The following is a 12,820-nucleotide window of genomic DNA, read 5'->3' as shown; positions in this document are numbered from 1 at the left end:
AAAGCTAACTAACTGCATCAAAGAGAAGAGGTTGTAGTATGGCTAACTAACTGTATGACAGAGAAGAGGTTGTAGTATTGCTAACTAACTGCATGACAGAGAAGAGGTTGTAGTATGGCTAACTAACTCTATGACAGAGAAGAGGTTGTAGTATGGCTAACTAACTGTATGACAGAGAGGAGGTTGTAGTATGGCTGGCTAACTGTTTGACAGAGAAGAGGTTGTAGTATGGCTAACTAACTGCATCAAAGAGAAGAGGTTGTAGTATGGCTAACTAACTGTATGACAGAGAAGAGGTTGTAGTATGGCTAACTAACTGCATCAAAGAGAAGAGTAGTAGTAGTATGGCTAACTAACTGTATGACAGAGAAGAGGTGGTAGTATGGCTAACTAACTGTATGACAGAGAAGAGGTTGTATATGGCTAACTAACTGCATCAAAGAGAAGAGGTTGTAGTATGGCTAACTAACTGTATGACAGAGAAGAGGTTGTATATGGCTAACTAACTGCATCAAAGAGAAGAGGTTGTAGTATGGCTAACTAACTGTATGACAGAGAAGAGGTTGTAGTATGGCTAACTAACTGTATGACAGAGAAGAGGTTGTATAAAGGCTAACTAACTGCATCAAAGAGAAGAGGTTGTAGTATGGCTAACTAACTGTATGACAGAGAAGAGGTTGTATAAGGCTAACTAACTGCATCAAAGAGAAGAGGTTGTATGTTGCTAACTAACTGTATGACAGAGAAGAGGTTGTAGTATGGCTAACTAACTGCATCAAAGAGAAGAGGTTGTAGTATGGCTAACTAACTGTATGACAGAGAAGAGGTTGTAGTATGGCTAACTAACTGCATGACAGAGAAGAGGTTGTAGTATGGCTAACTAACTGTATGACAGAGAAGAGGTTGTAGTATGGCTAACTAACTGTATGACAGAGAAGAGGTTGTAGTATGGCTAACTAACTGCATCAAAGAGAAGAGGTTGTAGTATGGCTAACTAACTGTATGACAGAGAAGAGGTTGTAGTATGGCTAACTAACTGTATGACAGAGAAGAGGTTGTAGTATGGCTAACTAACTGCATGACAGAGAAGAGGTTGTAGTATGGCTAACTAACTGTATGACAGAGAAGAGGTTGTAGTATGGCTAACTAACTGTATGACAGAGAAGAGGTTGTAGTATGGCTAACTAACTGTATGACAGAGAAGAGGTTGTAGTATGGCTAACTAACTGTATGAAAGAGAAGAGGTTGTAGTATGGCTAACTAACTGTATGACAGAGAAGAGGTTGTAGTATGGCTAACTAACTGTATGACAGAGAAGAGGTTGTAGTATGGCTAACTAACTGCATGACAGAGAAGAGGTTGTAGTATAGCTAACTAACTGTATGACAGAGAAGAGGTTGTAGTATGGCTAACTAACTGCATCAAAGAGAAGAGGTTGTAGTATGGCTAATTAACTGCATCAAAGAGAAGAGGTTGTAGTATGACTAACTAACTCTATGACAGAGAAGAGGTTGTAGTATGGCTAACTAACTGCATGACAGAGAAGATATTTTTGTATGGCTAACTACGGTATGACAGAGAAGAGGTTGTAGTATGGCTAACTAACTGTATGACAGAGAAGAGGTTGCAGCATGGCTAACTAACTGTATCAAAGAGAAGATGTTGTAGTATGGCTAACTAACTGTATGACAAAGAAGAGGTTGTAGTATGCCTAACTAACTGTATGACAGAGAAAAGGTTGTATCAAGGCTAACTAACTGCATCAAAGAGAAGAGGTTGTATGTTGCCTAACTAACTGTATGACAGAGAAGAGGTTGTAGTATGGCTAACTAACTGCATCAAAGAGAAGAGGTTGTAGTATGGCTAACTAACTGTATGACAGAGAAGAGGTTGTAGTATGGCTGGCTAACTGTTTGACAGAGAAGAGGTTGTAGTATGGCTAACTAACTGCATGACAGAGAAAGAGGTTGTAGTATGGCTAACGAACTCTATGACAGAGAAGAGGTTGTAGTATGGCTAACTAACTGTATGACAGAGAGGAGGTTGTAGTATGGCTGGCTAACTGTTTGACAGAGAAGAGGTTGTAGTATGGCTAACTAAATGTATGACAGAGAAGAGGTTGTATAAAGCTAACTAACTGCATCAAAGAGAAGAGGTTGTAGTATGGCTAACTAACTGTATGACAGAGAAGAGGTGTAGTATTGCTAACTAACTGTATGACAGAGAAGGGTTGTAGTATTGCTAACTAACTGCCATGACAGAGAAGGGTTGTAGTATGGCTAACGAACTCTATGACAGAGAAGAGGTTGGTAGTTATGGCTAACTAACTGTATGACAGAGAGGAGGTTGTAGTATGGCTGGCTAACTGTTTGACAGAGAAGAGGTTTGTATGTATGGCTAACTAACTGTATGAAAGAGAAGAGGTTGTAGTATTGCTAACTAACTGTATGACAGAAGAAGAGGTTGTAGTATGGCTAACTAACTGTATGACAGAGAAGAGGTTGTAGTATTGGCTAACTAACTGCATGACAGAGAAGAGGTTGTTAGTATAGCTAACTAACTGTATGACAGAGAAGAGGTTGTAGTATGGCTAACTAACTGCATCAAAGAGAATAGGTTGTAGTATGGCTAATTAACTGCATCAAAGAGAAGAGGTTGTAGTATGACTAACTAACTCTATGACAGAGAAGAGGTTGTAGTATGGCTAACTAACTGCATGACAGAGAAGATATTGTTGTATGGCTAACTAACGGTATGACAGAGAAGAGGTTGTAGTATGGCTAACTAACTGTATGACAGAGAAGAGGTTGCAGCATGGCTAACTAACTGTATCAAAGAGAAGATGTTGTAGTATGGCTAACTAACTGTATGACAAAGAAGAGGTTGTAGTATGCCTAACTAACTGTATGACAGAGAAGAGGTTGTAGTATGGCTAACTAACTGTATGACAGAGAAGAGGTTGTAGTATGCCTAACTAACTGTATGACAGAGAAGAGGTTGTAGTATGGCTAACTAACTGTATGCCAGAGAAGAGGTTGTAGTATGGCTAACTAACTGCATCAAAGAGAAGAGGTTGTAGTATGGCTAACTAACTGCATGACAGAGAAGAGGTTGTAGTATGGCTAACTAACTGTATGACAGAGAAGAGGTTGTAGTATGCCTAACTAACTGCATCAAAGAGAAGAGGTTGTAGTATGGCTAACTAACTGTATGACAAAGAAGAGGTTGTAGTATCGCTAACTAACTGTATGACAGAGAAGAGGTTGTAGTATGGCTAACTAACTGCATGACAGAGAAGAGGTTGTAGTATTGCTAACTAACTGTATGACAGAGAAGAGGTTGTAGTATTGCTAACTAACTGTATGACAGAGAAGAGGTTGTAGTATGGCTAACTGACTGCATGACAGAGAAGAGGTTGTAGTATAGCTAACTAACTGTATGACAGAGAAGAGGTTGTAGTATGGCTAACTAACTGCATCAAAGAGAATAGGTTGTAGTATGGCTAATTAACTGCATCAAAGAGAATAGGTTGTAGTATGGCTAACTAACTGTATGACAGAGAAGAGGTTGTAGTATAGCCTACTAACTGTATGACAGAGAAGAGGTTGTAGTATGGCTAACTAACTGCATCAAAGAGAAGAGGTTGTAGTATGACTAACTAACTCTATGACAGAGAAGAGGTTGTAGTATGGCTAACTAACTGCATGACAGAGAAGATATTGTTGTATGGCTAACTAACGGTATGACAGAGAAGAGGTTGTAGTATGGCTAACTAACTGTAGACAGAGAAGAGGTTGCAGCATGGCTAACTAACTGTATCAAAGAGAAGAGTAGTAGTAGTAGGCTAACTAACTGTATGACAGAGAAGAGGTGGTAGTATGGCTAACTAACTGTATGACAGAGAAGAGGTTGTATAAAGGCTAACTAACTGCATCAAAGAGAAGAGGTTGTAATATGGCTAACTAACTGTATGACAGAGAAGAGGTTGTATCAAGGCTAACTAACTGCATCAAAGAGAAGAGGTTGTAGTATGGCCCCTAACTACTGTATGACAGAGACGAGTTTGTACTATGGCCTAACTAACTGTTATGACCGAGAAGAGGTTTGATAAAGGCTAACTAACATGCATCAAGAGACTCGGTTGTTAGTATGGCTAACTAACTGCATGACAGAGAAGATGGTTGTAGTTGTTAGTATGGGCTAACGAACTCTATGCCAGAGAGAGAGGTTGTAGTATGGCCTAACTAACTGTATGACAGAGAGGAGGTTGTAGTATGGCTGGCTAATACTGTTTGCAGCGAGAAGCGGTTGTAGTATGGACTAACTAAATGTATGACAGAGAAGCGGTTGTATAAGCTAACTAACTGCATCAAAGAGAAGAGGTTGTTAGTATGGCTAATCTAACTGTATGACAGAAGAAGAGGTTTTGTAGTATTGCATACTAACTGTATGACAGAGAAGAGGTTGTAGTATTGCTAACTACTGCCATGACAGAGAATGGTTGTAGTATGGCAACGAACTCTATGAACGAACTCGGTATGGCTAACTAATGTATGACAGAGAGGATTTGTATATGGCTGGCTAACTGTTTTGACAGCGAGAGGTTTGTGTCCTGGCCTAACTAACTGTATGAAGAGAAGAGGTTGTAGTATTGCTAACTAACTGTATGACAGAGAAGAGGTTGTAGTATGGCTAACTAACTGTATGACAGAGAAGAGCGTTGTAGTATTGCTAACTAACTGTATGACAGAGAAGAGTGTTGTAGTATTGCTTACTAACTGTATGACAGAGAAGAGGTTGTAGTATTGCTAACTAACTGTATGACAGAGAAGTAGGTTGTAGTATGGCTAACTAACTGCATGACAGAGAAGAGGTTGTAGTATAGCTAACTAACTGTATTGACAGAGAAGAGGTTGTAGTATGGCTAACTAACTGGCATCAAAGAGAATAGGTTGTAGTATGGCTAATTACTGCATCAAAGAGAATAGGTTGTAGTATGGCTAACTAACTGTATGACAGAGAAGAGGTTGTAGTATAGCCTACTACTGTATGACAGAGAAGAGGTTGTAGTATGGCTAACTAACTGCATCAAAGAGAAGAGGTTGTAGTATGGCTAACTAACTGTATGACAAAGAAGAGGTTGTAGTATGCCTAACTAACTGTATGACAGAGAAGAGGTTGTAGTATGGCTAACTAACTGCATCAAAGAGAAGAGGTTGTAGTATGGCTAACTAACTGTATGACAGAGAAGAGGTTGTAGTATGCCTAACTAACTGCATCAAAGAGAAGAGGTTGTAGTATGGCTAACTAACTGTATGACAGAGAAGAGGTTGTAGTATGGCTAACTAACTGTATGACAGAGAAGAGGTTGCAGCATGGCTAACTAACTGCATCAAAGAGAAGAGGTTGTAGTATGGCTAACTAACTGTATGACAAAGAAGAGGTTGTAGTATGCCTAACTAACTGTATGACAGAGAAGAGGTTGTAGTATGGCTAACTAACTGTATGCCAGAGAAGAGGTTGTAGTATGGCTAACTAGCTGCATCAAAGAGAAGAGGTTGTAGTATGGCTAACTAACTGCATCAAAGAGAAGAGGTTGTAGTATGGCTAACTAGCTGCATCAAAGAGAAGAGGTTGTAGTATGGCTAACTAACTGCATCAAAGATAAGAGGTTGTAGTATGGCTAACTAACTGTATGACAGAGAAAAGGTTGTATAAAGGCTAACTAACTGCATCAAAGAGAAGAGGTTGTAGTATGGCTAACTAACTGCATCAAAGAGAAGATGTTGTAGTATTGCTAACTAAACTGTATGCCAGAGAAGAGGTTGTAGTATGGCTAACTAACTGTATGACAGAGAAGAGGTTGCAGCATGGCTAACTAACTGTATCAAAGAGAAGATGTTGTAGTATGGCTAACTAACTGTATGACAAAGAAGAGGTTGTAGTATGCCTAACTAACTGTATGACAGAGAAGAGGTTGTAGTATGGCTAACTAAATGTATGACAGAGAAGAAGTTGTATAAAGCTAACTAACTGCATCAAAGAGAAGAGGTTGTAGTATGGCTAACTAACTGTATGACAGAGAAGAGGTTGTAGTATTGCTAACTAACTGTATGACAGAGAAGAGGTTGTAGTATTGCTAACTAACTGCATGACAGAGAAGAGGTTGTAGTATGGGCTAACGAACTCTATGACAGAGAAGAGGTTGTAGTATGGCTAACTAACTGTATGAAAGAGAAGAGGTTGTAGTATTGCTAACTAACTGTATGACAGAGAAGAGGTTGTAGTATGGCTAACTAACTGTATGACAGAGAAGAGGTTGTAGTATTGCTAACTAACTGTATGACAGAGAAGAGGTTGTAGTATTGCTTACTAACTGTATGACAGAGAAGAGGTTGTAGTATTGCTAACTAACTGTATGACAGAGAAGAGGTTGTAGTATGGCTAACTAACTGCATGACAGAGAAGAGGTTGTAGTATAGCTAACTAACTGTATGACAGAGAAGAGGTTGTAGTATGGCTAACTAACTGCATCCAAAGAGAATAGGTTGTAGTATGGCTAATTAACTGCATCAAAGAGAATAGGTTGTAGTATGGCTAACTAACTGTATGACAGAGAAGAGGTTGTAGTATAGCCTACTAACTGTATGACAGAGAAGAGGTTGTAGTATGGCTAACTAACTGCATCAAAGAGAAGAGTTTGTAGTATGACTAACTAACTCTATGACAGAGAAGAGGTTGTAGTATGGCTAACTAACTGCATGACAAAGAAAATATTGTTGTATGGCTAACTAACGGTATGACAGAGAAGAGGTTGTAGTATGGCTACTAACTGTATGACAGAGAAGAGGTTGCAGCATGGCTAACTAACTGTATCAAAGAGAAGATGTTGTAGTATGGCTAACTAACTGTATGACAAAGAAGAGGTTGTAGTATGCCTAACTAACTGTATGACAGAGAAGAGGTTGTAGTATGGCTAACTAACTGTATGACAGAGAAGAGGTTGTAGTATGCCTAACTAACTGTATGACAGAGAAGAGGTTGTAGTATGGCTAACTAACTGTATGCCAGAGAAGAGGTTGTAGTATGGCTAACTAACTGCATCAAAGAGAAGAGGTTGTAGTATGGCTAACTAACTGCATGACAGAGAAGAGATTGTTGTATGGCTAACTAACTGTATGACAGAGAAGAGGTTGTAGTATGGCTAACTAACTGTATGACAGAGAAGAGGTTGTAGTATGGCTAACTAACTGCATCAAAGAGAAGAGGTTGTAGTATGGCTAACTAACTGTATGACAAAGAAGAGGTTGTAGTATGCCTAACTAACTGTATGACAGAGAAGAGGTTGTAGTATGGCTAACTAACTGCATCAAAGAGAAGAGGTTGTAGTATGGCTAACTAACTGTATGACAGAGAAGAGGTTGTAGTATGCCTAACTAACTGCATCAAAGAGAAGAGGTTGTAGTATGGCTAACTAACTGTATGACAGAGAAGAGGTTGTAGTATGGCTAACTAACTGTATGACAGAGAAGAGGTTGCAGCATGGCTAACTAACTGCATCAAAGAGAAGAGGTTGTAGTATGGCTAACTAACTGTATGACAAGAAGAGGTTGTAGTATGCCTAACTAACTGTATGACAGAGAAGAGGTTGTAGTATGTCTAACTAACTGTATGCCAGAGAAGAGGTTGTAGTATGGCTAACTAGCTGCATCAAGAGAAGAGGTTGTAGTATGGCTAACAAACTGCATCAAAGAGAAGAGGTTGTAGTATGGCTAACTAGCTGCATCAAAGAGAAGAGGTTGTAGTATGGCTAACTAACTGCATCAAAGATAAGAGGTGTAGTATGGCTAACTAACTGTATGACAGAGAAAGGTTGTATAAAGGCTAACTAACTGCATCAAAGAGAAGAGGTTGTAGTATGGCTAACTAACTGCATCAAAGAGAAGATGTTGTAGTATTGCTAATTAACTGCATCAAGAGAATAGGTTGTAGTATGGCTAACTAACTGTATGACAGAGAAGAGGTTGTAGTATAGCCTACTAACTGTATGACAGAGAAGAGGTTGTAGTATGGCTAACTAACTTGCATCAAAGAGAAGAGGTTGTAGTATGACTAACTAACTCTATGACAGAGAAGAGGTTGTAGTATGGCTAACTAACTGCATGACAGAGAAGATATTGTTGTATGGCTAACTAACGGTATGACAGAGAAGAGGTTGTAGTATGGCTAACTAACTGTATGACAGAGAAGAGGTTGCAGTATGGCTAACTAACTGCATCAAAGAGAAGATGTTGTAGTATGGCTAACTAACTGTATGACAAAGAAGAGGTTGTAGTATGGCTAACTAACTGTATGACAGAGAAGAGGTTGTAGTATGGCTAACTAACTGTATGACAGAGAAGAGGTTGTAGTATGGCTAACTAACTGTATGACAGAGAAGAGGTTGTAGTATGGCTAACTAACTGCATCAAAGAGAAGAGGTTGTAGTATGGCTAACTAACTGCATGAAAGAGAAGAGGTTGTAGTATGGCTAACTAACTGCATGACAGAGAAGAGGTTGTAGTATGGCTAACTAACTGTATGACAGAGAAGAGGTTGTAGTATGGCTAACTAACTGCATCAAAGAGAAGAGGTTGTAGTATTGTAGCTAACTAACTGTATGACAGAGAAGAGGTTGTAGTATGGCTAACTAACTGTATGACAGAGAAGAGGTTGTAGTATGGCTAACTAACTGCATGACAGAGAAGAGATTGTTGTATGGCTAACTAACTGTATGAACAGAGAAGAGGTTGTAGTATGGCTAACTAACTGTATGACAGAGAAGAGGTTGTAGTATGGCTAACTAACTGCATCAAAGAGAAGAGGTTGTAGTATGGCTAACTAACTGTATGACAAAGAAGAGGTTGTAGTATGCCTAACTAACTGTATGACAGAGAAGAGGTTGTAGTATGGCTAACTAACTGCATCAAAGAGAAGAGGTTGTAGTATGGCTAACTAACTGTATGACAGAGAAGAGGTTGTAGTATGCCTAACTAACTGCCATCAAAGCGAAGAGGTTGTAGTATGGCTAACTAACTGTATGACAAAGAAGAGGTTGTAGTATCGCTAACTAAGTGTATGACAGAGAAGAGGTTGTAGTATGGCTAACTAACTGTATGACAGAGAAGAGGTTGTAGTATGGCTAACTAGCTGCATCAAAGAGAAGAGGTTGTAGTATGGCTAACTAACTGCATCAAAGAGAAGAGGTTGTAGTAATGGCTAACTAACTGCATGACAGAGAAGAGGTTGTAGTATGGATAACTAACTGTATGAAAGAGAAGAGGTTGTAGTATGGCTAACTAACTGTATGACAGAGAAGAGGTTGTAGTATGGCTACTAACTGTATAACAGAGAAGAGGTTGTAGTATGGCTAACTAACTGCATGACAGAGAAGAGGTTGTAGTATGGATAACTAACTGTATGAAAGAGAAGAGGTTGTAGTATGGCTAACTAACTGTATGACAGAGAAGAGGTTGTAGTATGGCTAACTAACTGTATGACAGAGAAGAGGTTGTAGTATGGCTAACTAACTGCATCAAAGAGAAGAGGTTGTAGTATGGCTAACTAACTGTATGACAGAGAAGAGGTTGTAGTATGGCTAACTAACTGCATCAAAGAGAAGAGGTTGTAGTATGGCTAACTAACTGTATGACAGAGAAGAGGTTGTAGTATGGCTAACTAACTGTATGACAGAGAAGAGGTTGTAGTATGGCTAACTAACTGTATGACAGAGAAGAGGTTGTAGTATGGCTAACTAACTGTATGACAGAGAAGAGGTTGTAGTATGGCTAACTAACTGTATGACAGAGAAGAGGTTGTAGTATGGCTAACTAACTGTATGACAGAGAAGAGGTTGTAGTATGGCTAACTAACTGTATGACAGAGAAGAGGTTGTAGTATGGCTAACTAACTGTATGACAGAGAAGAGGTTGTATATGGCTAACTAACTGCATCACAGAGAAGAGGTTGTAGTATGACTAACTAACTGTATGACAGAGAAGAGGTTGTAGTATGGCTAACTAACTGCATGACAGAGAAGAGATTGTAGTATGGCTAACTAACTGTATGACAGAGAAGAGGTTGTAGTATGGCTAACTAACTGTATGACAAAGAAGAGGTTGCAGCATGGCTAACTAACTGCATCAAAGAGAAGAGGTTGTAGTATGGCTAACTAACTGTATGACAGAGAAGAGGTTGTAGTATGGCTAACTAACTGTTGACAGAGAAGAGGTTGTAGTATGGCTAACTAACTGTATGACAGAGAAGAGGTTGTAGCATGGCTAACTAACTGCATCAAAGAGAAGAGGTTGTAGTATGGCTAACTAACTGTATGACAGAGAAGAGGTTGTAGTATGGCTAACTAACTGTATGACAGAGAAGAGGTTGTAGTATGGCTAACTAACTGCATCAAAGAGAAGAGGTTGTAGTATGGCTAACTAACTGCATCAAAGAGAAGAGGTTGTAGTATGGCTAACTAACTGCATCAAAGAGAAGAGGTTGTAGTATGGCTAACTAACTGTATGACAGAGAAAAGGTTGTAGAAAGGCTAACTAACTGCATCAAAGAGAAGAGGTTGTAGTATGGCTAACTAACTGCATCAAAGAGAAGATGTTGTAGTATTGCTAACTAACTGTATGACAGAGAAGAGGTTGTAGTATGGCTAACTAACTGCATCAAAGAGAAGAGGTTGTAGTATGGCTAACTAACTGTATGACAGAGAAGAGGTTGTAGTATGGCTAACTAACTGTATGACAGAGAAGAGGTTGTATAAAGGCTAACTAACTGCATCAAAGAGAAGAGGTTGTAGTATGGCTAACTAACTGTATGACAGAGAAGAGGTTGTAGTATGGCTAACTAACTGCATCAAAGAGAAGAGGTTGTAGTATGGCTAACTAACTGCATGACAGAGAAGAGGTTGTAGTATGGCTAACTAACTGTATGACAGAGAAGAGGTTGTAGTATGGCTAACTAACTGCATCAAAGAGAAGAGGTTGTAGTATGGCTAACTAACTGTATGACAAAGAAGAGGTTGTAGTATGGCTAACTAACTGTATGACAGAGAAGAGGTTGTAGTATGGCTAACTAACTGCATGACAGAGAAGAGGTTGTAGTATGGCTAACTAACTGTATGACAGAGAAGAGGTTGTAGTATGGCTAACTAACTGTATGACAGAGAAGAGGTTGTAGTATGGCTAACTAACTGCATCCAAGAGAAGAGGTTGTAGTATGGCTAACTAACTGTATGACAGAGAAGAGGTTGTAGTATGGCTAACTAACTGTATGACAGAGAAGAGGTTGTAGTATGGCTAACTAACTGCATCAAAGAGAAGAGGTTGTAGTATGGCTAACTAACTGTATGACAGAGAAGAGGTTGTAGTATGGCTAACTAACTGTATGACAGAGAAGAGGTTGTAGTATGGCTAACTAACTGCATCAAAGAGAAGAGGTTGTAGTATGGCTAACTAACTGCATCAAAGAGAAGAGGTTGTAGTATGGCTAACTAACTGTATGACAGAGAAGAGGTTGTAGTATGGCTAACTAACTGCATGACAGAGAAGAGATTGTAGTATGGCTAACTAACTGTATGACAGAGAAGAGGTTGTAGTATGGCTAACTAACTGTATGACAGAGAAGAGGTTGTAGTATGGCTAACTAACTGCATCAAAGAGAAGAGGTTGTAGTATGGCTAACTAACTGTATGACAGAGAAGAGGTTGTAGTATGCCTAACTAACTGTATGACAGAGAAGAGGTTGTAGTATGGCTAACTAACTGCATCAAAGAGAAGAGGTTGTAGTATGGCTAACTAACTGCATCAAAGAGAAGAGGTTGTAGTATGGCTAACTAACTGTATGACAGAGAAGAGGTTGTAGTATGGCTAACTAACTGTATGACAGAGAAGAGGTTGTAGTATGGCTAACTAACTGTTGACAGAGAAGAGGTTGTAGTATGGCTAACTAACTGTATGACAGAGAAGAGGTTGTAGTATGGCTAACTAACTGTATGACAAAGAAGAGGTTGTAGTATGGCTAACTAACTGTATGACAGAGAAGAGGTTGTAGTATGGCTAACTAACTGTATGACAGAGAAGAGGTTGTAGTATGGCTAACTAACTGTATGACAGAGAAGAGGTTGTAGTATGGCTAACTAACTGTATGACAGAGAAGAGGTTGTAGTATGGCTAACTAACTGCATGAAAGAGAAGAGGTTGTAGTATGGCTAACTAACTGTATGACAGAGAAGAGGTTGTAGTATGGCTAACTAACTGTATGACAGAGAAGAGGTTGTAGTATGGCTAACTAACTGCATCAAAGAGAAGAGGTTGTAGTATGGCTAACTAACTGTATGACAGAGAAGAGGTTGTAGTATGGCTAACTAACTGCATCAAAGAGAAGAGGTTGTAGTATGGCTAACTAACTGTATGACAGAGAAGAGGTTGTAGTATGGCTAACTAACTGCATCAAAGAGAAGAGGTTGTAGTATGGCTAACTAACTGTATGACAGAGAAGAGGTTGTAGTATGGCTAACTAACTGTATGACAGAGAAGAGGTTGTAGTATGGCTAACTAACTGTATGACAGAGAAGAGGTTGTAGTATGGCTAACTAACTGCATGAAAGAGAAGAGGTTGTAGTATGGCTAACTAACTGTATGACAGAGAAGAGGTTGTAGTATGGCTAACTAACTGCATCAAAGAGAAGAGGTTGTAGTATGGCTAACTAACTGTATGACAGAGAAGAGGTTGTAGTATGGCTAACTAACTGTATGACAGAGAAGAGGTTGTA

The sequence above is a fragment of the Oncorhynchus kisutch genome, linkage group LG15 (genome assembly GCF_002021735.2).
Source record: "Oncorhynchus kisutch isolate 150728-3 linkage group LG15, Okis_V2, whole genome shotgun sequence".
Lineage (NCBI taxonomy): Eukaryota > Metazoa > Chordata > Actinopteri > Salmoniformes > Salmonidae > Oncorhynchus > Oncorhynchus kisutch.
This window is presented reverse-complemented; position numbering follows the sequence as displayed.